Genomic DNA, 24,549 nt, shown 5'->3' with positions numbered 1-24,549 from the left:
CCTCCCTCCCTCCCTCCCTGCCTCCCTCCCTCCCTCTCTCCCTCCCTCCCTGCCTGCCTCCCTCCATTTCTCCCTCTCTCTCTCCCTCCCTCCCTCCCTTCCTGGGTTTTTGCATCATGTGGTGGTGACATTAAATATTATAATCCTGGGCCTCATAGTGAGTTTAACCCATTCATGTCTATAATGGAAATGTCAAATATCCTTTAGTACACATTCTCTAAGCTTACTGATGGACAAATCTGAAGACATGTTTTAAATCGTCCAAAGCGTTTGTCTACAATGTGAGTTTTTGATATTTTACTACATTTTTTAATTTTACAAAAGTTTTTGAACACCTACTCATTCAAGGGTTTTTCTTTATTTTTACTATTTTCTTCATTGTAGAATAATAGTGAAGACATCAAAACTATGAAATAACACATGGTATCATGCAGTAACCAAAACAGTGTTAAACACATATAGTTATGTATGATATTATTTAAATAGCCACCTTTTGCCTTGATGACAAACTGCCCCACAGTTTGGGAACCACTGTTTTATGGAAGCAAGAAGCCTCTCTTCCGTGCCTGATCCCTGTTTTGCAAGGCTGCTCTTCCTGAACTGTTAATTGGAATGTTAGCGTCTTGCCAGAGAGAAATGTGTTCCTTTGTTTCAGCTAGAACTCCCTAAACCCACTGGCCTAGTCTGATCAGTCCGCCTCTTCATTACAATGAATTGGATTCATCAGTGGAGCTGCAGAAGGGGAGCACAGAGCAGCGGACCCTAAAATATTATGAGAGAGGTGTAGTCCCTGTAGTCTGTATCATTATGAGTTATGGAACTAGAGAGGTGTGGTCCCTGTAGTCTGTCATTATGAGTTATGGAACTAGGGAGGTGTGGTCCCTGTATTCTGTATCATTATGAGTTATGGAACTAGAGAGGTGTGGTCCCTGTAGTCTGTCATTATGAGTTATGGAACTAGAGAGGTGTAGTCCCTGTATTCTGTATCATTATGAGTTATGGAACTAGGGAGGTGTGGTCCCTGTATTCTGTATCATTATGAGTTATGGAACTAGAGAGGTGTAGTCCCTGTAGTCTGTATCATTATGAGTTATGGAACTAGAGAGGTGTAGTCCCTGTAGTCTGTATCATTATGAGTTATGGAACTAGAGAGGTGTAGTCCCTGTAGTCTGTATCATTATGAGTTATGGAACTAGAGAGGTGTAGTCCCTGTAGTCTGTATCATTATGAGTTATGGAACTAGGGAGGTGTGGTCCCTGTAGTCTGTATCATTATGAGTTATGGAACTAGAGAGGTGTGGTCCCTGTAGTCTGTCATTATGAGTTATGGAACTAGAGAGGTGTGGTCCCTGTATTCTGTATCATTATGAGTTATGGAACTAGGGAGGTGTGGTCCCTGTATTCTGTATCATTATGAGTTATGGAACTAGAGAGGTGTAGTCCCTGTAGTCTGTATCATTATGAGTTATGGAACTAGAGAGGTGTGGTCCCTGTATTCTGTATCATTATGAGTTATGGAACTAGAGAGGTGTGGTCCCTGTATTCTGTATCATTATGAGTTATGGAACTAGGGAGGTGTGGTCCCTGTATTCTGTATCATTATGAGTTATGGAACTAGAGAGGTGTAGTCCCTGTAGTCTGTCATTATGAGTTATGGAACTAGAGAGGTGTGGTCCCTGTATTCTGTATCATTATGAGTTATGGAACTAGGGAGGTGTGGTCCCTGTATTCTGTATCATTATGAGTTATGGAACTAGAGAGGTGTAGTCCCTGTAGTCTATCATTATGAGTTATGGAACTAGGGAGGTGTGGTCCCTGTATTCTGTATCATTATGAGTTATGGAACTAGAGAGGTGTAGTCCCTGTAGTCTGTCATTATGAGTTATGGAACTAGAGAGGTGTGGTCCCTGTATTCTGTATCATTATGAGTTATGGAACTAGAGAGGTGTAGTCCCTGTAGTCTGTATCATTATGAGTTATGGAACTAGAGAGGTGTGGTCCCTGTATTCTGTATCATTATGAGTTATGGAACTAGAGAGGTGTGGTCCCTATAGTCTATCATTATGAGTTATGGAACTAGAGAGGTGTGGTCCCTGTAGTCTGTATCAAATCAAATCAAATGTATTTATATAGCCCTTTGTACATCAGCTGATATCTCAAAGTGTTGTACAGAAACCCAGCCTAAAACCCCAAACAGCAAGCAATGCAGGTGTAGAAACACGGTGGCTAGGAAAAACTCCCTAGAAAGGCCAAAACCTAGGAAGAAACCTAGAGAGGAACCAGGCTATGTGAGGTGGCCAGTCCTCTTCTGGCTGTGCCGGGTGGAGATTATAACAGAACATGGCCAAGATGTTCAAATGTTCATAAATGACCAGCATGGTCCAATAATAATAAGGCAGAACAGTTGAAACTGGAGCAGCAGCACAGCCAGGTGGACTGGGGACAGCAAGGAGTCATCATGTCAGGTAGTCCTGAGGCGTGGTCCTAGGGCTCAGGTCCTCCGAGAGAGAGAAAGAAAGAGAGAAAGAGAGAATTAGAGAGAGCACACTTAAATTCACACAGGACACCGAATAGGACAGGAGAAGTACTCCAGATATAACAAACTGACCCTAGCCCCCCGACACATAAACTACTGCAGCATAAATACTGGAGGCTGAGACAGGAGGGGTCAGGAGACACTGTGGCCCCATCCGAGGACACCCCCGGACAGGGCCAAACAGGAAGTATATAACCCCACCCACTTTGCCAAAGCACAGCCCCCACACCACTAGAGGGATATCTTCAACCACCAACTCACCATCCTGAGTCAAGGCCGAGTATAGCCCACAAAGATCTCCGCCACGGCACAACCCAAGGGGGGGCGCCAAGCCAGACAGGAAGATCACATCAGTGACTCAACCCACTCAAGTGACGCACTCCTCCTAGGGACGGTATGAAAGAGCCCCAGTAAGCCAGTGACTCATCCCCTGTAATAGGGTTAGAGGCAGAGAATCCCAGTGGAAAGAGGGGAACCGGCCAGGCAGAGACAGCAAGGGCGGTTCGTTGCTCCAGAGCCTTTCTGTTCACCTTCCCACTCCTGGGCCAGACTACACTCAATCATATGACCCACTGAAGAGATGAGTCTCCAGTAAAGACTTAAAGGTTGAGACCGAGTTTGCGTCTCTTACATGGGTAGGCAGACCATTCCATAAAAATGGAACTCTATAGGAGAAAGCCCTGCTTCCAGCTGTTTGCTTAGAAATTCTAGGGACAATTAGGAGGCCTGCGTCTTGTGACCGCAGCGTACGTGTAGGTATGTACGACAGGACCAAATCAGAGAGATAGGTAGGAGAAAGCCCATGTAATGCTTTGTAGGTTAGCAGTAAAACCTTGAAATCAGCCCTTGCCTTGATAGGAAGCCAGTGTAGGGAGGCTAGCCCTGGAGTAATATGATCAAATTTTTTGGTTCTAGTCAGGATTCTAGCAGCCATATTTAGCACTAACTGAAGTTTATTTAGTGCTTTATCCGGGTAGCCGGAAAGTAGAGCATTGCAGTAGTCTAACCTAGAAGTGACAAAAGCATGGATTCATTTTTCTGCATCATTTTTGGACAGAAAGTTTCTGATTTTTGCAATGTTACGTAGATGTAAAAAAGCTGTCCGCAACAGCCTTTTCAAAAATTTTTGAGAGGAATGGAAGATTCGATATAGGCCGATAGTTTTTTATATTTTCTGGGTCAAGGTTTGGCTTTTTCAAGAGTGGCTTTATTACTGCCACTTTTAGTGAGTTTGGTACACATCCTGGTGAGATAGAGAGCTGTTTATTATGTTCAACAAAGGAGGGCCAAGCACAGGAAGCCGCTATTTCAGTAGTATCATTAGTATCATTATGAGTTATGGAACTAGAGAGGTGTAGTCCCTGTAGTCTGTATCATTATGAGTTATGGAACTGGAGAGGTGTGGTCCCTGTAGTCTGTGTCATTATGAGTTATGGAACTAGAGAGGTGTAGTCCCTGTAGTCTGTATCATTATGAGTTATGGAACTAGAGAGGTGTGGTCCTTGTAGTCTGTATTATTGTGAGTTATGGAACTAGGGAGAGGTAGTTCTTATAGCCTTTATCATGCTATCTCTCTCTTTAAGAGGGTGCTTTGTGTGTGTATATATATACTGTATATATACCAGAACTGTTTGGACACATCTACTCATTCAAAGGTTTTGCTTTATTTTTACTCTTTTCTACATTGTAGAATAAAAGTGAAGACATCAAAACTATGAAATAACACATATGGAATCATGTAGTAACCAAAATAGTGTCAAATAAATCAAAATATATTTAATATTTTAAATTCTTCAAAGTAGCAACCCTTTGCCTTGATGGCAGCTTTGCACACTCTTGGCCTTCTCTCAACCAGCTTCATGAGGTAGTCACCTGGAATGCATTACAATTAACAGGTGTGCCTTGTTAAAAGTTAATATATATATATATATATAGTGCATTCGGAAAGTATTCAGACCCCTTGGCTTTTTCCACATTTTGTTATGCTACAGCCTTATTCTAAAATGAATTAAATTACATTTTTTCCTCATCAGTCTACACACAATACCTCACAATGACAAAGCGAAAACAGGTTTCGAGAAATTTTAGAAAATGTATAAAAACAATTAAGCAGAAATACCTTATTTACATAAGTATTCAGACCCTTTGCTATGAGACTGGAAATTGATGTCAGGGTCATCCTGTTTCCATCGATCATCCTTGAGATGTTTCTACAACTTAATTCGAGTCCACCTGTGGTAAACTCAATTGATTCGACATGATTTGGAAAGAAACACACCTGTCTATATAAGGTCCCACAGTTGACAGTGCACGTCAGAGCAAAAACCAAGCCATGAGGTAGAAGGAATTGTCTGTAGAGCTCCGAGACATGATTGTGTCGTGGCACAGATCTGGGGAAGGATACCAAAACATTACTGCAGCATTGAAGGTCCCCAAGAACACAGTGGCCTCCATCATTCTTTTTTTTAAATTATTATAAAAAAAATTTAAAAAAATTAAAATACCCCTTTTTCGCCCCAATTTCGTGGTGTCCAATTGTTAGTAGCTACTATCTTGTCTCATCGCTACAACGCCCGTACGGGCTCGGGAGAGACGAAGGTTGGTGACCTCCATCATTCTTAAATGGAAGAAGTTTGGAACCACCAAGACTCTTCCTAGAGCTGGCCTCCCGGCCAAACTGAGCAATCGGGGGAGAAGGGTCAGGGAGGTGACCAAGAATCCGATGGTCATTCTGACAGAGTTCCAGAGTTTCTCTGTGGAGATGGGAGAACCTTCCAGAAGGACAACCATCTCTGCAGCCCTCCACCAATCAGGCCTTTATGGTAGAGTGGCCAGATAGAAGCCACTCCTCAGTAAAAGGCACATGACAGCTGCTTGGAATTTCCCAAAAGACACCTAAATGACTCTCGGACCATGAGAAACAAGATTCTCTGGTCTGATGAAACCAAGACTGAACCCTTTGGCCTGAATGCCAAGCGTCACATCTGGAGGAAACCTGGCACCATCCCTATGGTGAAGCATGGTGGTGGCAGCATCATGCTGTGGGGATGTTTTTCAGCGGCATGGACTGGGAGACTTGTTAGGATCGAGGGAAAGATGAGCAAAGTTCCGAGAGATTCTTGATGAAAACCTGCTCCAGAATGCTTAGGATTCACCTTCTATCAGGACAACAACCCTAAGCACACAGCCAAGACAGTGCAGGAGTGGCTTCTAATGTCTCTGAATGTCCTTGAGTGGCCCAGCCAGAGCCCAGACTCAAACTTTTTTGAACATCTCTGGAGAGACCTGAAAATAGCTGTGCTGTGACGCTCCCCATCCGACCTGACAGAGCTTGAGAGGATCTGCAGAGAGCAATGGGAGAAACTCCCCAAGTACAGGTGTGTCAAGCTTATAGCTTCATACCAAAGAAGACTCAAGGTTGTAATCGCTGCCAAAGGTGCTTCAACAAAGTACTGAGTAAAGTCTCTGACTACTTATGTACATTAGATTTTTAAGAGTTTTTTATTTTTTATACATTTGCAGAAATGTCTAAACAGTTTTTATGGGGTATTCTGTGTAGATTGATGAGGGGGGAAAAAATAATTTAATCAATTTTAGAATAAGGCTGTAACGTAACAAAATGTGGAAAAAGTCAAGGGGTCTGAATACTTTCCTAATGCACTTTATATACACAAAAGTATGTGGACAGTGGACACCCCTTCAAATTCTGCTTTTTCCGCCACACCCGTTGCTGACAGATGTATAAAATCGAGCACACAGCCATGCAATCTCCATAGACAAACATTGGCAGTAGAATGGCCTTACACAAGAACTCAGTAACTTTCAACGTGGCACCGCCAACTTGTCAGTTCGTCCAATTTATGCTAGAGCTGCCCCGATCAACTGTAAGTGCTATTATTGTGAAGTGGAAATGTCTAGGAGCAACAACGGCTCAGCTGTGAAGTAGTAGGCCACAGAAACTCACAGAACGGCACCGCCGAGTGCTGAAGATCGTAAAAATCGTCTGTCCTCAATTGCAACACTCACTACTGAGTTCCAAACTGCCTCTGGAAGCAACGTCCGCACAAGAACTGTTCGTCGGCAGCCTCATGAAATTAAATGTGTTTCCATGGCCAATTAGCCGCACACAAGCTTAAGATCACCATGCGTAATGCCAAGCTTCGGCTGGAGTGGTGTAAAGTTCGCTGCCATTGGACTCTTGGGGCAGGGAAATGCATTCTCTGGAGTGATGAATCATGCTTCACCATCTGGCAGTCCGACGGAAGAATCTGCGTTTGGCGGATGCCAGGAGAACGCTACCTGGAGGAGGAGTCATGTTCTGGGGCTGTTTTTCATGGTTCGGACTAGGCCTCTTAGTTCCAGTGAAGGGAAATCATAATGCTACAGCATACATTGACATTCTAGATGATTCTGTGCTTCCAACTTTGTGGCAATATTTTTGGGAAGGCCCTTTCCTTTCAGCATGACAATGCCCACGTGCACAAAGCGAAGTGCGTACAGAAATGGTTTGTCGAGATCGGTGTGGAAGAACTTGACTGGCCTATCATTTTATTTAAACAGGACAATGACCCAACACACCTCCAGGCTGTGTAAGGGCTATTTGACCGAGAAGAAGAGTGATGGAGTGCTGCATCAGATGACCTGGCCTCCACAATCACACCGACCTCAATCCAATTGAGATGGTTTGGAATGAGTTGGACCGCAGAGTGAAGGAAAAGCAGTCAGGAAGTGCTCAGCATATGTGGGAACTCCTTCAATACTATTGGAAAAGTATTCCAGGTGAAGCTGGTTGAGAGAATGCCAAGAGTGGCAAAGGTTGGCTACTTTGAAGAACACCTCCACTAATAACAGCTGTTTGTTAGGTTCCAGGATACGGAGGGGTCCTGTCAGGCCAAATCTGTATCCTACTCTGTTCTGGAAGCAGCCAACCAGGTGGCAGTCATCAAGGCTGCAAAGAACGCCAATGTTACCATGACAAAGAACGCCACGGCAACCGCCATTAGCACGGCAAAGAGAGCCACCAGTTTGGTAACCATGAAGGACGCAGCAGTAAATGTCACCTTGGGAAAGGGTCCCAACACCCCTAACACCGTTACCAACATGCCTGCTATCAGCATTGCCAAAGGTGCGGGGTCTACGGTAGGGGCGTGCCAGAGAGTGCCAGCACGACATTGATCAGCGAGATGGAGGCAGGGAGAGGGAAGACTGCTGCTACTCTATCAGGTAGAAAGAGAATACCTCTTATGTTGTTTGAGAAAGTGGATTGATGCTGTTTTGGGACAGGTCTCCATTTTTAATCTCAGTGGGATCACCTGTATAAATAAAGCATCGTTTTAGAATAAATAGATTATGGAAGTGGCCAAATTCCCCATCCAGGCTAAGTGTTGTCTCTTGTACTCTCGTCTTGTCTGGTTATGCTGAAGATCCACTCTGACCGTTCCTGACAACCAGCTGAAACAGTTTGGGGTGGGCACGGCCACAGACCATAGTGATGCCCGTCAACAAAGGTAGGAGTCAGTCAATCCATCCATCCCTCCCTCATATCGGTCAATCATTCCATAATCTATCAATCGGTCCATCAGACGATGTGTTTTTCCTGAAATAATGTATTTTTTTAGACAGTGTCACAAAGACCCCCAAAGCATATGGCTCTTATTCAGAGTGACTTGCAGGAGCAATTAGTACCTTGTTCAAAGTGCCTTGTTCAGAGTGCCTTGTTCAAAGTGCCTTGTTCAGAGTGCCTTGTTCAGAGTGCCTTGTTCAGAGTGCCTTGTTCAGAGTGCCTTGTTCAGAGTGCCTTGTTCAAAGTGCCTTGTTCAGAGTGCCTTGTTCAGAGTGCCTTGTTCAGAGTGCCTTGTTCAGAGTGCCTTGTTCAGAGTGCCTTGTTCAAAGTGCCTTGTTCAAAGTGCCTTGTTCAAAGTGTACATCAACATATTCTTCACCTAGTCGGCTTGGGGATTCAAACCAGCGACCTTTCGGTGACTGGCCCAACGGTCTTAACCGCTAGCCTACCTGTCCATTATATAAACAGACTCACAGCAGCCCCTGAAGACTGGAGAGCGGAATCTATATATATATAACCCCTAGACTGGTCTGTGTGCTGTGGGATTTGACCTATTACCAAGATCCAGATAAAGAACATGAGGTGCGCTGGGAGACAGAGAGATGAGCTTCAATGGGCTGGGGATTTAGTTAGTACAGCTGGAGAGAGAGAGGAGCAGGGCTATTGCAATGTTCAAATTCCTCTTTCTCTCACACACCTTTTTGAATAATAAAAGTTGTAAATATGCTTTATGAGTAGTTCATGAACCTAGGATGGCAACACATACATACATTATAAGTGATTTCAATAGGGCTTTCTCTATTTTAGTAGTTTTATAATGTTCAATCCAACTTCAAACTAAAATCCTTTTCAGCATTTTCAACAGTTTCTGCATTTCCTACACGTTGGGCTACAAGATATGGGCAAACAAATCTAGGCCGTGTTTATTGTTGAACTGTTGGAATCGTGGAAATAGAATGATTATTCTAATTAAATAGTTGGAATATAGGGGTCAGCACTTTGAATACATTGTTTTCTGACATAACAATGAATGAATAAGCCAGGGAGGAATTATTGACAGGGTAGGAACCAAAGTGTTGGTCAGTGTTTCCAGAGGACCCTGATGAGATGTTACATTACATGTTTTCTTACCTCATGCAGCTAGCTAATCTATTCATAATTTTCCTTTCTGATTTGGAAGATACCGTTGCACAAACAACAGGCTTATCTCGGCCTACACCAGCACTGGTACCAGGCTATATTAGTTAGCTACATTTGCTCTTAGTACATTAAACATGCTAGCTAACATTAGCCAGCTAACTAGCAATCAATATTAGTGGCTAACACAATTTATTTTACCCACAACTTGGTGAGAAAACATACAGTTAGTGCATTTCTTCAGATAGTGTAAGAATTATAAGAATTTCTAGCTTAAAGTATGCCTAGCAATGTAATAACCTTATTAATATAATGAAGCTGCCATAACACATATAACTTCTCTACTTTCATAAGAGACTATGCACATGCAAAGGAACAGAGCTGTCTCACTGCTGAGCACTGATAACAGTATCTCATGACAAACACCAGCTGCATGTACACTCCCAACCTTGAGAAACAGGAGCAGACAAGCACACACACATAATCTCCTTCTTAGCTGAACATTGTGTGACAAAGAACGGCACGACAAGACTCAGAGGGATGACGGACGGCCCAACAGTACCAACCAGAAGACCAGAACTTCTAGACTCAACCTACTTTCTGTACTGTATATAACATACATGCACTCGGTTATCGGGGCTTCTTTTCTGCTGGTTCCTTATGAGCTGAATGAAATGGGCCCGTATACGTTGTACCAGATATCTTTACTCATAATTAAACTGTCGCTTGTCATACAATTTACCACCTTGTCTGAATCGATCCTTGACCGGCTCGCCCTCCTACATATCCCATTATCAACAATAGCTAGGTGAGACAACCGCATATCTCAGTCATCCTGAGTACATTTAGTAGTAAGTAGATATCAGCAAGGTCAGTGCTGCTGGGGGGACTCAAGCATAGTGTTGGTTCATGAAAGCAGCACGTAACCAACATCTGATTCGTTTCATGACAGGTTTTTATTATTTTCATCCTCACTAAGTCCAGGAGGTTTTCAGGAGTTTATTTTTTTTTACTATTTGAAAAAATCTGGTCTCATCGTAGCCCATATGAAACTGTTTTCTAAGCTGATTGATTACTATGTCATACCCGGAGTTTTAGCTGGTTAGGCTAGCCTACCAGATCAGGAAAAACTCTGGGCCCTAGGAAAACGACAATTATAGATAGTGTTGACATAAAAAAAACATTGTGGTGGGAATGGGTTCTAAAGTTTTATGTGGCTCTGTACAGCTGGCAGGTTGGCAGCTACTGCGACAGTTTCAGAATGTAACAAGCTGTTACTGCAATTTCAGGTAAAAACTCAATAAAACAAGTAAAATATAAAGAAAATTCCTTTACATTTTAGCTGTTCTGCTACTACCACATACCGTTGAGCACAACGAGACAGTTCTGTTTACACCGCCTTGCTCAGAAGGGGTCAGCTCGAGATGTTCCTCTCTACCCAGTACAGTCAGTAGAGGAGTGGCCACCCCTCAGAGCCTGGTTCCTCTCTACCCAGTACAGTCAGAAGAGGACTGGCCACCCCTCAGAGCCTGGTTCCTCTCTACCCAGTACAGTCAGAAGAGGACTGGCCACCCCTCAGAGCCTGGTTCCTCTCTACCCAGTACAGTCAGAAGAGGACTGGCCACCCCTCAGAGCCTGGTTCCTCTCTACCCAGTACAGTCAGGAGAGGACTGGCCACCCCTCAGAGCCTGGTTCCTCTCTACGCAGTACAGTCAGTAGAGGAGTGGCCACCCCTCAGAGCCTGGTTCCTCTCTACCCAGTACAGTCAGTAGAGGACTGGCCACCCCTCAGAGCCTGGTTCCTCTCTACCCAGTACAGCCAGTAGAGGACTGGCCACCCCTCAGAGCCTGGTTCCTCTCTACCCAGTACAGTCAGTAGAGGAGTGGCCACCCCTCAGAGCCTGGTTCCTCTCTACCCAGTACAGTCAGTAGAGGACTGGCCACCCTTCAGAGCCTGGTTCCTCTCTACCCAGTACAGTCAGTAGAGGAGTGGCCACCCCTCAGAGCCTGGTTCCTCTCTACCCAGCACAGCCAGAAAAGAACTGGCCACCCCTCAGAGCCTGGTTCCTCTCTAGGTTTCTTCCTGGGTTCCTGTCTTTCCAGGGAGTTTTTCCTAGCCACTATGCTTCTGTATCTGCATTGCTTGCTGTTTGGGGTTTTAGGCTGGGCTTCTATAAAATGCCTATATAAATGCATTTGATTGATTGATTGATATGTTGTGTGTTGTATGGTTGATGTTGTGTTGTTTAGCCGAGGACTCCCATCCGTTCTGTGCAGTGTCTACTGAGCATTACTACTCCTGGAACATTGGGAAACGCAGGGCGGCTGAGGTAAGAGGGTTTGTTTGCGTTGTTGTCTGTGTGATTGTGTTGTTGTCTGTGTGATTGTTGGTCTGGCTGTGTAATTCTGTTGTCTGTGTGTTTGTTGATCTGGCTGTGTACAACATGTATAAACATGTCAGTGTTTGTTAGCATTGTTTGTGTGTGTGTGTACATGAGACAGTGACTATGCATATTTCCTGCTTACCTCATGTCTCTCCTCTGTCAGATCTGATGAGTGTCTCTCTCTTTGCCCCATCATCATCCTCTTTCATTTCTACAGAAAGCACTCTCTCACACACACACACACACACACACACACACTTTTAACCCCAGCTGCTGCCTAAAGGCCCTGTAGAACCAAACAGTCTGTGGATTCAGTCTGGCCTGGTTTTCTACTCTCCACTCTCTGACAGTCAGTCTCTCAGACAGTATTGTTCTATGCTTCCTGCCCCAGAGCCCAGACGTCAGACTTATTCTACCCAGTGAAATACACTGTGGGAGGGAAGGTCATGTGATGCTATGAACTGGCTGGGTGTGTGGGGATGATCCTCTCATGTCTGACTACTGACTTTGAAATGGGAACTCATACGAACTCATAACACTGGTGAGGAGCTTCAGGGGAAAATATGCCTAAGACGCTCTGGGCTGGCTCTGGGCTGGCTCTGAGCTGGCTCTGGGCTGGCTCTGAGCTGGCTCTGGGCTGGCTCTGGGCTGGCTCTGATCTGGCTCTGGGCTGGCTCTGAGCTGGCTCTGGGCTGGCTCTGGGCTGGCTCTGGGCTGGCTCTGGGCTGGCTCTGAGCTGGCTCTGGGCTGGCTCTGGGCTGGCTCTGGGCTGGCTCTGGGCTGGCTCTGAGCTGGCTCTGAGCTGGCTCTGGGCTGGCTCTGAGCTGGCTCTGGGCTGGCTAGCCAAAAAACAATTAGTATATCAGTTCCCTTCCCTCTGTTTACTCCAAATCAACAGCCTCCATGTGATTAATATGCAAACCATAATTTGAGTGACAGCTGTTTTGAAGAGGAGTGAATTTAAGTAGATTGCTGGGAATTGTGTGTAATCAGAGCTGGCAAGTGTACTATGCACAACACTTTGTGTGTCTCCCTTATAAGGTGTCAATTGTGTTTATTTTATTGGGTTTTGGGTGTTGTGTATTTAATATGTGTGTTGTGTCAAGTATGTTGAATGCAGAGGGTCTACACACCCCAAACCCCTCTTGAGACCAGAGAGGTGGTCCAGTAGTGTTGACAGAGAGTCTACACACCCCAAACCCCTCCTGAGACCAGAGAGGTGGTCCAGTAGTGTTGACAGAGAGTCTACACACCCCAAACCCCTCCTGAGACCAGAGAGGTGGTCCAGTAGTGTTGACAGAGGGTCTACACACCCCAAACCCCTCCTGAGACCAGAGAGGTGGTCCAGTAGTGTTGACAGAGGGTCTACACACCCCAAACCCCTCCTGAGACCAGAGAGGTGGTCCAGTAGTGTTGACAGAGGGTCTAAACACCCCAAACCCCTCCGGAGACCAGATAGATGGTCCAGTAGTATTGACAGAGGGTCTACACACCCTTAACCCCTCCTGAGATCAGAGAGGTGGTGCAGTAGTGTTGACAGAGGGTCTACACACCCCAAACCCTCTACGCAGCAGCAGGCCTGGAGAAGGGACCTTAGAGGGCATCCTTACACAGGTAGACAATGAGCCAGGTATGAGGACTGTAGAGTTGGTTGGTATCCAAATGTTCATATTGACATTATACCGTCCTTCTCTCATCCTGGGATTTACAGTATTACTGGCATAGCACACAAGGGGGCACTAAAACGCACGAAAAGCCCATTGGGCCTCTATTACCAGAATGCTAACAAAATTAGTACAAACTATCTGCGAAATTGCATAGACGTTGTTAGCTAACGAGAGAAAACGAACATAAATGGCAAATTGTGCTTGACTTGGACTGAAATAGGTTCCAGTACTCATTTTGGGTGCTGGTACTGTTCATATTTAGGTGCAGGAGCTCCACAATACTTCTGAGATAATATTCTATAAGAGGTGCAGGAACTCAAGCAGTAGAACATTCGAGGTGCCGGTACTCAGTTGAGGTGAGCTCCTCCCCAAGTCAAGCACTGTTGCAAAGATGTACAACTCCAGCTCGTAAAGTTATACATTTATAGCTAGTAGCTACCAAATGTCATTTTTAATAGTGTGGACATTTACAGGCAAAAGTGAACAAGAGAAATTGTGCAATGAACAAAGTTGTGATGCTATTCTGAAGGAAGAGCAGCATGTGTAGACGGAGGAGAACGGAAGAGGAAACAAACGCTAGTAGGAAGCACAATCAGCTGTACAGAGAACGCATCCAGAGCTCTTGGACTTCTGGCAGAAAGACCATTATAAGATATCTGATGGCAGACATTTAGTAGTGAATTGCAATACAAGTGTAACGTCATCACTTCATGTGCTCCACACAACAGAGACTCACTGATAGATATAGACCGCTATGGACTGTCCAGCTCCAACCGTCTCCCGTTGTGCTATTTACAAACAAACACTGTTCTGGGGAACTAGGATAAACGTCATAATGACAGGTGAAATGAAGAACGCGGTCTGTTTCATCTCCTAACGTATTGCACAAGTTGACTGCAGGTATTTACTGTAAAAGTAACTACTAAAAGGGGCGCAGTGGTTAAGGGCGCTGTACTGCAGCGCCAGCTGCGCCACTAGTGACCCTGGGTTCGCGCCCAGGCTCTGTCGTAACCGGCCGCGACCGGGAGGTCCGTGGGGCGACGCACAATTGGCCTAGCGTCGTCAGGGTTAGGGAGGGTTTGGCTGGTAGGGAAATCCTTGTCACATCGCGCACCAGCAACTCCTGTGGCGGGCCGGGTGCAGTGCACGCTAACCAAGGTTGCCAGGTGCATGGTGTTTCCTCTGACACATTGGTGCAGCTGGCTTCCGGGTTGGATGGCGCTGTGTTAAGAAGCAGTGTGGCTTGTTTGGGTTCGTTTCTCCTGGGCCCGTACGGGAGTTGTAGCGATGAGACAAGATAGTAGCTACTAAACAATTGGATACCACGAAAAAGGGGTAAAATACAACAACAACAAAAAGTAACTACAAATATTCACATTTATTGAAAAACTATTAAGAAATAGCTTTGACGGTATTGAAAAACCATCCCGTGGATTTTTCCAAATACCCCGGTACACGGTATACCGCCCAAGCCTCTATGGGTGTGTATGGGGAAGGTGTGTTGTGTGCGTTTGTCACACCCTGGCCATAGAGAGGCTTTTATTCTCTATTTTGGTTAGGGCAGGGTGTGACTAGGGTGGGCATTCTAGTTTCGTTATTTCTATGTTTTCTATTTCTTTGTTTTCGCCAAATGTGGTTCCCAATTAGAGGCAGCTGTCTATCGTTGTCTCTGATTGGGAATCATACTTAGGCATCCTTTCTCCCACCTGTGTTTTGTGGGTAGTTGTTTTCCGTGTAGTTTATTGCACCTTACAGAACTGTTTCGGTTTTTTCACTTTGTTATTTTGTTCAAGTGTTTTGGTTAATAAAGAATCATGAACACTTACCACGCTGTGTTTTGGTTCGATCCTCATTCTGACGAGAGACGTGACAGCGTTTGTGCATGCAATGTGACAAATATAGAGGAAGTAAGGTTCAATGGTGTATGTGGGGGTGTTGGTGTGGTGGTCTGCACACAACATTTGTGTAGCCCACGGAAGAGATTTCACTGCAGTATTAAAGGTGGCATTTCCACCCGGCACAGCCAGAAGAGGACTGGCCACCCCACATAGCCTGGTTCCTCTCTAGGTTTCTTCCTAGGTTTTGGCCTTTCTAGGGAGTTTTTCCTAGCCACCGTGCTTCTACACCTGCATTGCTTGCTGTTTTAGGCTGGGTTTCTGTACAGCACTTTGAGATATCAGCTGATGTACGAAGGGCTATATACATAAATTTGATTTGATTTTTGTTTGTCCTTTTCAAGCCCAGATAGTCCAGTGTACTGTGTTAGTGCTAGTAGGCACTGGTGCTTTGTTTAGCCTGTTTTCACAGGCAGTTCTAATGAATTTGGTTGATTGTTCCTGTGTAGAGGAGAAAGGGGACAGCTAGCCTGATGAGTCACACCAGCCTGAGCCCAAACAGCCAAGCTCTGTTCTGCTCTGTTCTGATCACTAACCCAAACAACCAAGCTCTGTTCTGCTCTGTTCTGATCACTAACCCAAACAGCCAAGCTCTGTTCTGATCTGTTCTGCTCTGTTCTGATCACTAACCCAAACAGCCAAGCTCTGATCTGTTCTGATCACTAACACTAACCCAAACAGCCAAGCTCTGTTCTGCTCTGTTCGGATCACTAACACTAACCCAAATAGCCAAGCTCTGTTCTGATCACTAACCCAAACAACCAAGCTCTGATCTGTTCTGATCACTAACACTAACCCAAACAGCCAAGCTCTGTTCTGCTCTGATCACTAACACTTACCCACACAGCCAAGCTCTGATCTGACGTGTTCTGCCCCGTTCCAGTCACTAACCCAAACAACCAAAATCTGTTCTGATCACTAACCCAAACAACCAAAATCTGTTCTGATCACTAACCCAAACAACCAAACTCTGTTCTGATCACTAACCCAAACAACCAAACTCTGTTCTGATCACTAACCCAAACAACCAAACTCTGTTCCAATCACTAACCCAAACAACCAAACTCTGTTCTGATCACTAACCCAAACAATCAAACTCTGTTTTGATCTGATCTGTTCTGCTCTGATCACTAACCCAAACAACCAAACTCTGTTCTGATCTGTTCTGATCACTATGGCCCAAATGCACACACTGTTTTGCCTTCTCTCTCCATCTCTCTTCTCTATTCTCTCTCTCTCCCTCCTCTCCCTATCTCTCTCTCTCTCCCTACTCTCCCTCCCTCTCTTCTCTCTCTTCTCTCTTCTCTCTCTCCCTCCTCTCCCTCCCTCTCTTCTCTCTCTCTCTTCTCTTTTCTCTCTCTCTCTCTCTCCCTCCTCTCTCGCTCTCTCCCTCCTCTCCCTCCCTCTCTTCTCTCCTCTCTCTCTCTCTTCTCTCTCTTTCTTTCTCCCTCCTCTCTCTCTCTCTCTCTTCTCGTCTAAAAGTTAGGAACAGATGTACTCAGTCTCTACAGCGTTGTAAATCTCTGACCTGTTAGCCTATTTGCTGAAGGTTATTTTCAGGATGTAATAAATATAAACTGTTATCCTTCTACATCTAGTACAGAGCAATACATTATTATTTGTTTGTAATGTTTTATTGTCTCACACTCAATAGGTGCAGTGAAATGCATTGTTTTCCAAGGGGTAGAAATAGTATGGTATCAACCCAATGGAATGGTATCAAATACATCAAACACATGGTTTCCATGGTTTCCAGGTTTGATACCGTTCCATTGACTCCATTCCAGCCATTATTACGAGCCGTCCTCCCCTCAGCAGCCTCCACTGGTGTTGAACCACTAACGTTGGTGAAATGTTGTATTCGTCTTATCTAATAAGCTATTAGACTAATAGTATGAATATGTTCCTGTTGTGTCCCCAGGGAGGTCACAGCCATTACCATTCACCAGGCTGCCAGCAGCGTCCCCACATCTGACTTCCTCACCAACACGCAAACGCTCAGACTGAGAGTCACAACACACTCGGGCTTCTCCCATCAGTGTCACTAGCTGAGAGACAGGCAGTAACGAGGGTTTGGCCATGTCTCTCTGGGGTAAAAGTGAACGGTTGGCCAGACAGAAGAACACTATGACCGCAGCAGACAGTGGCCACAACAGCAACAGGAAGGCTTCGACCCCACCAGTGAGGACCATCTGTCTGCAACAGAACAGTTTCACTCTCTCACATTCTCTCTGACTGTTTCCTGTTTTCTCTCCTCTTTCTCTATGTATCACTGTTTCCTGTTCTCTCTCTTCAATCTATTTTTATCACTGTTTCCTGTTCTCTCTCTTCAATCTATATTTATCACTGTTTCCTGTTCTCTCTCTCTATTAATCTTCCACTTCTCTCAAGCTCTGTCTCATCCATTTTCTAGAGAGGATATATAATCACATCCTTTAGCTATTAATGGCTCCTGGACATACAAAAGCAACTGGTTTCAACCAGTTTAACTGACAGTTCAAACCACTAGTCTGTTACTTTTCATATCTCAGTATCATGAAGTAGAATCAAGTAGAACAGACAACACTAATATCTGGGTGGAATTCAGGATTGCACAACTTTCTGAACGTTAAGAGATGACATGATTTCTTAAGCGCTTATCAGAGTCCAAACTGTATACTCTTCTGCACAGCAGTGTTGTAGAATATTGGACCTTTGGCTTTCATCATTTTCAAATTTTCAGCGCAGCTCAATCAATTTCGCCATCCGTCACATCCACATCCACATTCAAATGAATAGAGGTCCACGGTTCCGCGTTGGTTGGGGACTTTAGGAAGGTGTGTGGTCGGGCTGTGGGTCCACGGTTCCGTGTTGGTTGGGGACTTTAGGAAGGTGTGTGGTCAGGCTGTGGGTCCGTGTTGGTTGGGGACTTTAGGAAAGTGTGCGGTCGGGCTGTGGGTCCGTGTTGGTTGGGGATTTTAGGGAGGTGTGCGGTCGGGCTGTGGGTCCATGTTGGTTGGGGACTTTAGGAAGGTGTGCGGTCGGGCTGTGGGTCCGTGTTGGTTGGGGATTTTTGGGAGGTGTGCGGTCGGGCTGTGGGTCCACGGTTCCGTGTTGGTTGGGGACTTTAGGAAGGTGTGCGGTCGGGCTGTGGGTCCGTGTTGGTTGGGGATTTTAGGGAGGTGTGCGGTCGGGCTGTGGGTCCACGGTTCCGTGTTGGTTGGGGACTTTAGGAAGGTGTGCGGTCGGGCTGTGGGTCCACGGTTCCGTGTTGGTTGGGGACTTTAGGAAGGTGTGCGGTCGGGGTGTGGGTCCGTGTTGGTTGGGGATTTTAGGGAGGTGTGCGGTCGGGCTGTGGGTCCCCCACCAACGGTAGTCACAGAGCCAGATAGATGTCACATTAACGCCACCAGACTCTGTGTCTGTGGACTCTGAATTACTCTTTACTCTGTATGATGCCAGAGCAGGTTGTCTGTTCTACACAATATATTTTTTTCTGTACATTCCATAACATTGTTCCCTACTGAAGACCACGCTGAGGATCACTCATAACATACCTGGCTGAGGATCACTCATAACATACCTGGCTGAGGATCCCTCATAACATACCTGGCTGAGGATCCCTCATAACATACCTGGCTGAGGATCACTCATAACATACCTGGCTGAGGATCCCTCATAACATACCTGGCTGAGGATCACTCATAACATACCTGGCTGAGGATCACTCATAACATACCTGGCTGAGGATCCCTCATAACATACCTGGCTGAGGATCACTCATAACATACCTGGCTGAGGATCACTCACAACATACCTGGCTGAGGATCACTCACAACATACCTGGCTGAGGATCACTCACAACATACCTGGCTGAGGATCACTCATAACATACCTGGCCGAGGATCACTCATAACATACCTGGCTGAGGATCCCTCATAACATACCTGGCTGAGGATCCCTCATAACATACCTGGCTGAGGATCACTCATAACATACCTGGCTGAGGATCACTCACAACATACCTGGCTGAGGATCACTCATAACATACCTGGCTGAGGATCACTCATAACATACCTGGCTGAGGATCCCTCATAACATACCTGGCTGAGGATCCCTCATAACATACCTGGCTGAGGATCACTCATAACATACCTGGCTGAGGATCACTCATAACATACCTGGCTGAGGATCCCTCATAACATACCTGGCTGAGGATCACTCATAACATACCTGGCTGAGGATCACTCATAACATACCTGGCTGAGGATCACTCATAACATACCTGGCTGAGGATCACTCATAACATACCTGGCTGAGGATCACTCATAACATACCTGGCTGAAGATCACTCATAACATACCTGACTGGCCCCTCTAAATCACCACACAACGTGAGATCAACATTGTATTGAACATTGTAGTTCTCATAGGTTGTCTGGTGTCCTCTTTCTCACCTTTATACAGGGATTGTCTGTCTGACAATCACGGGAGAGATTAAGTGTTTTACTCTTAAGGTGAAAGAATGAAAATCTCTTTGAATGTGATCCATATTGGATGTTGTGTACATGGTTGGTGGAGATTTAGCTTGTGTTGGAGTGAATATGATATGAGGCGGCAGGTAGCCTAGTAGTTAGAGCGTTGTGCCAGTAACCGAAAGGTTTCTGGATCGAATCCCTGAGCTGACAAGGTAAAAATCTGTCGTTCTGCCCCTGAACAAGGCAGTTAACCCACCGTTCCCCGGTAGGCCGTCATTGTAAATAAGAATTTGTTCTTAACTGACTTGCCTAGTTAAATAAAATAAAACATATTTTTCTTTATGAATCTTGTTAGTAGTGTGTGGTGTTCTCACTGTAAACTGACTGGCCACCTTGCCTGTTTGACCAATCCTCAGTCTAAACTGACTGGCCACCTTGCCTGTTTAACCAATCCTCAGTCTAAACTGACTGGCCACCTTGCCTGTTTGACCAATCCTGAGTCTAAACTGACTGGCCACCTTGCCTGTTTGACCAATCCTGAGTCTAAACTGACTGGCCACCTTGCCTGTTTGACCAATCCTGAGTCTAAACTGACTGGCCACCTTGCCTGTTTGACCAATCCTCAGTCTAAACTGACTGGCCACCTTGCCTGTTTGACCAATCCTGAGTCTAAACTGACTGGCCACCTTGCCTGTTTGACCAATCCTGAGTCTAAACTGACTGGCCACCTTGCCTGTTTGACCAATCCTCAGTCTAAACTGACTGGCCACCTTGCCTGTTTGACCAATCCTCAGTCTAAACTGACTGGCCACCTTGCCTGTTTGACCAATCCTGAGTCTAAACTGACTGGCCACCTTGCCTGTTTAACCAATCCTGAGTCTAAACTGACTGGCCACCTTGCCTGTTTGACCAATCCTCAGTCTAAACTGACTGGCCACCTTGCCTGTTTAACCAATCCTCAGTCTAAACTGACTGGCCACCTTGCCTGTTTGACCAATCCTGAGTCTAAACTGACTGGCCACCTTGCCTGTTTAACCAATCCTGAGTCTAAACTGACTGGCCACCTTGCCTGTTTGACCAATCCTCAGTCTAAACTGACTGGCCACCTTGCCTGTTTAACCAATCCTCAGTCTAAACTGACTGGCCACCTTGCCTGTTTAACCAATCCTGAGTCTAAACTGACTGGCCACCTTGCCTGTTTGACCAATCCTGAGTCTAAACTGACTGGCCACCTTGCCTGTTTAACCAATCCTCAGTCTAAACTGACTGGCCACCTTGCCTGTTTGACCAATCCTCAGTCTAAACTGACTGGCCACCTTGCCTGTTTAACCAATCCTGAGTCTAAACTGACTGGCCACCTTGCCTGTTTGACCAATCCTCAGTCTAAACTGACTGGCCACCTTGCCTGTTTAACCAATCCTGAGTCTAAACTGACTGGCCACCTTGCCTGTTTAACCAATCCTCAGTCTAAACTGACTGGCCACCTTGCCTGTTTAACCAATCCTGAGTTTAAACTGACTGGCCACCTTGCCTGTTTAACCAATCCTGAGTCTAAACTGACTGGCCACCTTGCCTGTTTGACCAATCCTCAGTCTAAACTGACTGGCCACCTTGCCTGTTTAACCAATCCTGAGTCTAAACTGACTGGCCACCTTGCCTGTTTAACCAATCCTGAGTCTAAACTGACTGGCCACCTTGCCTGTTTAACCAATCCTCAGTCTAAACTGACTGGCCACCTTGCCTGTTTGACCAATCCTGAGTCTAAACTGACTGGCCACCTTGCCTGTTTGACCAATCCTGAGTCTAAACTGACTGGCCACCTTGCCTGTTTAACCAATCCTCAGTCTAAACTGACTGGCCACCTTGCCTGTTTGACCAATCCTCAGTCTAAACTGACTGGCCACCTTGCCTGTTTAACCAATCCTGAGTCTAAACTGACTGGCCACCTTGCCTGTTTAACCAAACCTCCGTCACCGCCACACAGGACTGAGTGATCTCGCTCTCTGAGGCTGACATGAGTAAGGTCTTTAATCAGGTCAACACCCACAAGGCCGTTGGGCCAGACAGTATTCCAGGGTGTGTTCTCAGAGCATGTTCAGAACAGCTGGCAGGCATATTCACAGTCATTTTCAACCTCTCCTTGTCCCAGTCTGTAATCCCCACATCTTAAGCTGACCACCATCATTCCTGTTCCCAAGACCTGTAAGGCTTCATGCCACATTGACTACCACCCTGTAACACTCACTACTGTAATCATGAAGGTCTTTGAGAGGCTGGTAATGGCACACATTAACTCCCATCATCCTAGACACACTAGACCCACTCTAACTTGCATACTGCCCCAACAGATCCATAGACGACGCAAACTCAATTGCTCTCCACACTGCCCTCACCCACATAGATAAGAGGAATACCTATGGGAGAATAGTGTTCATTGCTTACAGCTCAGCGTTCAACGCCGTTCTCCCATCCAAGCTCGTCACCAAGCTTATTTTTTTTATTTTATTTCACCTTTATTTAGAACCCTGGGACTAAACACCTCCCTCTGCAACTGGATCCTGGACCTCCTGACGGGCCGACCCCAGGCAGTGAGGTAGGCAACATCACCTCCTCCACACTGACCCTCAACACGGGGGCCCCACAGGGTTGTGCGGTTAGTCCCCTCCTGTACTCCCTGTTCACCTACGACTCCAACACCATCATCAAGTTTGCTGACGACGCGACGGTGGTAGGACTGATCACCGGCAATGGTGAGACAGACTACAGGAAGGATGTAAGAGACCTGACAGTGTGAGGGCGGAACAACAACATTTCCCTCAATGTCAGTAAGACCAAGGAGCTGATCGTGGACTACAGGAAACGGAGGGCCGAGCCACGCCCACATCCACATCGACAGAGCTGCAGGGGAGCGGATCGAGAGCTTCGAGTTCTTCTGTGTCCAAATCACTTAGGACTTACAACGGTCCACACACGTGCACATAGTCGTGCAGAAGACGCGACAGCAACTCTTCCCCCTCAGGAGGTTGAAAAGGTTTGGCATGGGCCCTCTGATCCTCAAAAAGTTATACAGCTGCACCATCGAGAGCATCTTGGCTGGCTGCATCACTGCTTGCTATGGCAACAGCACCGTCCTTGATTGTATGGCGCTGCAGTAGGTGGTGCGCAGACAATCCAGTACATCACTGGGGCTGAGCTCCCTGCCATCCGGAACCTCTATACCAGGCGGTGTGAAAGGAAGGCCCAGAAAATCATTAAAAGACTCCAGCCACCAAAGCCATAGACTGTTCTCTCTGCTTCCGCAACGCAAGTGGTACCGGTGCATCAAGACACCAGCAGGCTCCTGAACAGCTTCAATCCCCAAGCCATCAGATTAATAAACAGCTTCTACTCTACACACATATACACATCCACTTACATACAATCATCATATGCACTGCTGCTACCCTGTTTATCATATATCCTGATGTCTAATCACCTTACCACCATACAGTGCATTTATAAAGTAGGGATACTAGAGTGATAGAGGTAGATATGTATAGTAGTAAGGTTACTATATAGAGAGTCAGTACCATATTAACAATGTACAGGGATACTAGAGTGATAGAGGTGTGTGTGTGTGTGTGTGTGTGTCAGTGCGTGTGAGTGAGTCCTGTGACAGTGCAAAAAGGGGTCTGAATAGTTTTTGAATGTACTGTACATATCTACTTCTATCACTCCAGTATCCCTGCACATTGTGAATATGGTACTGACCCTCTATATAATATGCTTACCCCTATACATATCTACCTCTATCACTCCAGTATCCCTGCACATTGTGAATATGGTACTGACCCTCTATATAATATGCTTACCCCTATACATATCTACCTCTATCACTCCAGTATCCCTGCACATTGTGAATATGGTACTGGCCCTCTATATAATATGCTTACCCCTATACATATCTACCTCTATCACTCCAGTATCCCTGCACATTGTGAATATGGTACTGACCCTCTATATAATATGCTTACCCCTATACATATCTACCTCTATCACTCCAGTATCCCTGCACATTGTGAATATGGTACTGGCCCTCTATATAATATGCTTACCCCTATACATATCTACCTCTATCACTCCAGTATCCCTGCACATTGTGAATATGGTACTGACCCTCTATATAATATGCTTACCCCTATACATATCTACCTCTATCACTCCAGTATCCCTGCACATTGTGAATATGGTACTGGCCCTCTATATAATATGCTTACCCCTATACATATCTACCTCTATCACTCCAGTATCCCTGCACATTGTGAATATGGTACTGGCCCTCTATATAATATGCTTACCCCTATACATATCTACCTCTATCACTCCAGTATCCCTGCACATTGTGAATATGGTACTGACCCTCTATATAATATGCTTACCCCTATACATATCTACCTCTATCACTCCAGTATCCCTGCACATTGTGAATATGGTACTGGCCCTCTATATAATATGCTTACCCCTATACATATCTACCTCTATCACTCCAGTATCCCTGCACATTGTGAATATGGTACTGGCCCTCTATATAATATGCTTACCCCTATACATATCTACCTCTATCACTCCAGTATCCCTGCACATTGTGAATATGGTACTGACCCTCTATATAATATGCTTACCCCTATACATATCTACCTCTATCACTCCAGTATCCCTGCACATTGTGAATATGGTACTGACCCTCTATATAATATGCTTACTTTATCGGGTTCTTATTTTTATTTATTGTGTGTTTTTGTCCTACCGTATGTTATTTCTTTGAAGGACATTATTGGTTAATGCATTGTTGGGTATAGACCTTGCAAGAAAGGCAACTCATTGTGCACATGACATTAAAATGTAACAAACTGAGTGGTCACCTTGCCTTTTAT

At 45.5% G+C, this 24,549-nt stretch overlaps 3 long non-coding RNA genes across 3 annotated transcripts in view; 1 reads left to right on the top strand and 2 right to left on the bottom strand.

Annotated features, from left to right (window-relative positions):
- Positions 1-24,549, bottom strand: part of LOC149982155 (uncharacterized) — a 472,901-nt gene that overhangs the window by 337,645 nt on the left and 110,707 nt on the right. The gene's annotated exons all lie outside the window — the stretch shown is intronic.
- LOC149982156 (uncharacterized) lies at positions 340-11,983 on the bottom strand. Its single transcript, XR_016482668.1, has 2 exons — positions 11,761-11,983; positions 340-2,497 (listed from the first exon to the last, which is right to left on the bottom strand). It is a non-coding gene; the product is annotated as an uncharacterized LOC149982156 (long non-coding RNA).
- Positions 6,453-24,529, top strand: LOC110530739 (uncharacterized). Its single transcript, XR_002474590.3, has 5 exons — positions 6,453-7,758; positions 7,959-8,042; positions 11,485-11,564; positions 17,102-17,361; positions 22,158-24,529. It is a non-coding gene; the product is annotated as an uncharacterized LOC110530739 (long non-coding RNA).

The sequence above is a fragment of the Oncorhynchus mykiss genome, chromosome 8 (assembly GCF_057628025.1).
Source record: "Oncorhynchus mykiss isolate SJ-2025 chromosome 8, ASM5762802v1, whole genome shotgun sequence".
NCBI lineage: Eukaryota > Metazoa > Chordata > Actinopteri > Salmoniformes > Salmonidae > Oncorhynchus > Oncorhynchus mykiss.
Note: the sequence above shows the minus strand (reverse complement) of the source record. Positions and strands in the feature narration are given on the sequence as shown.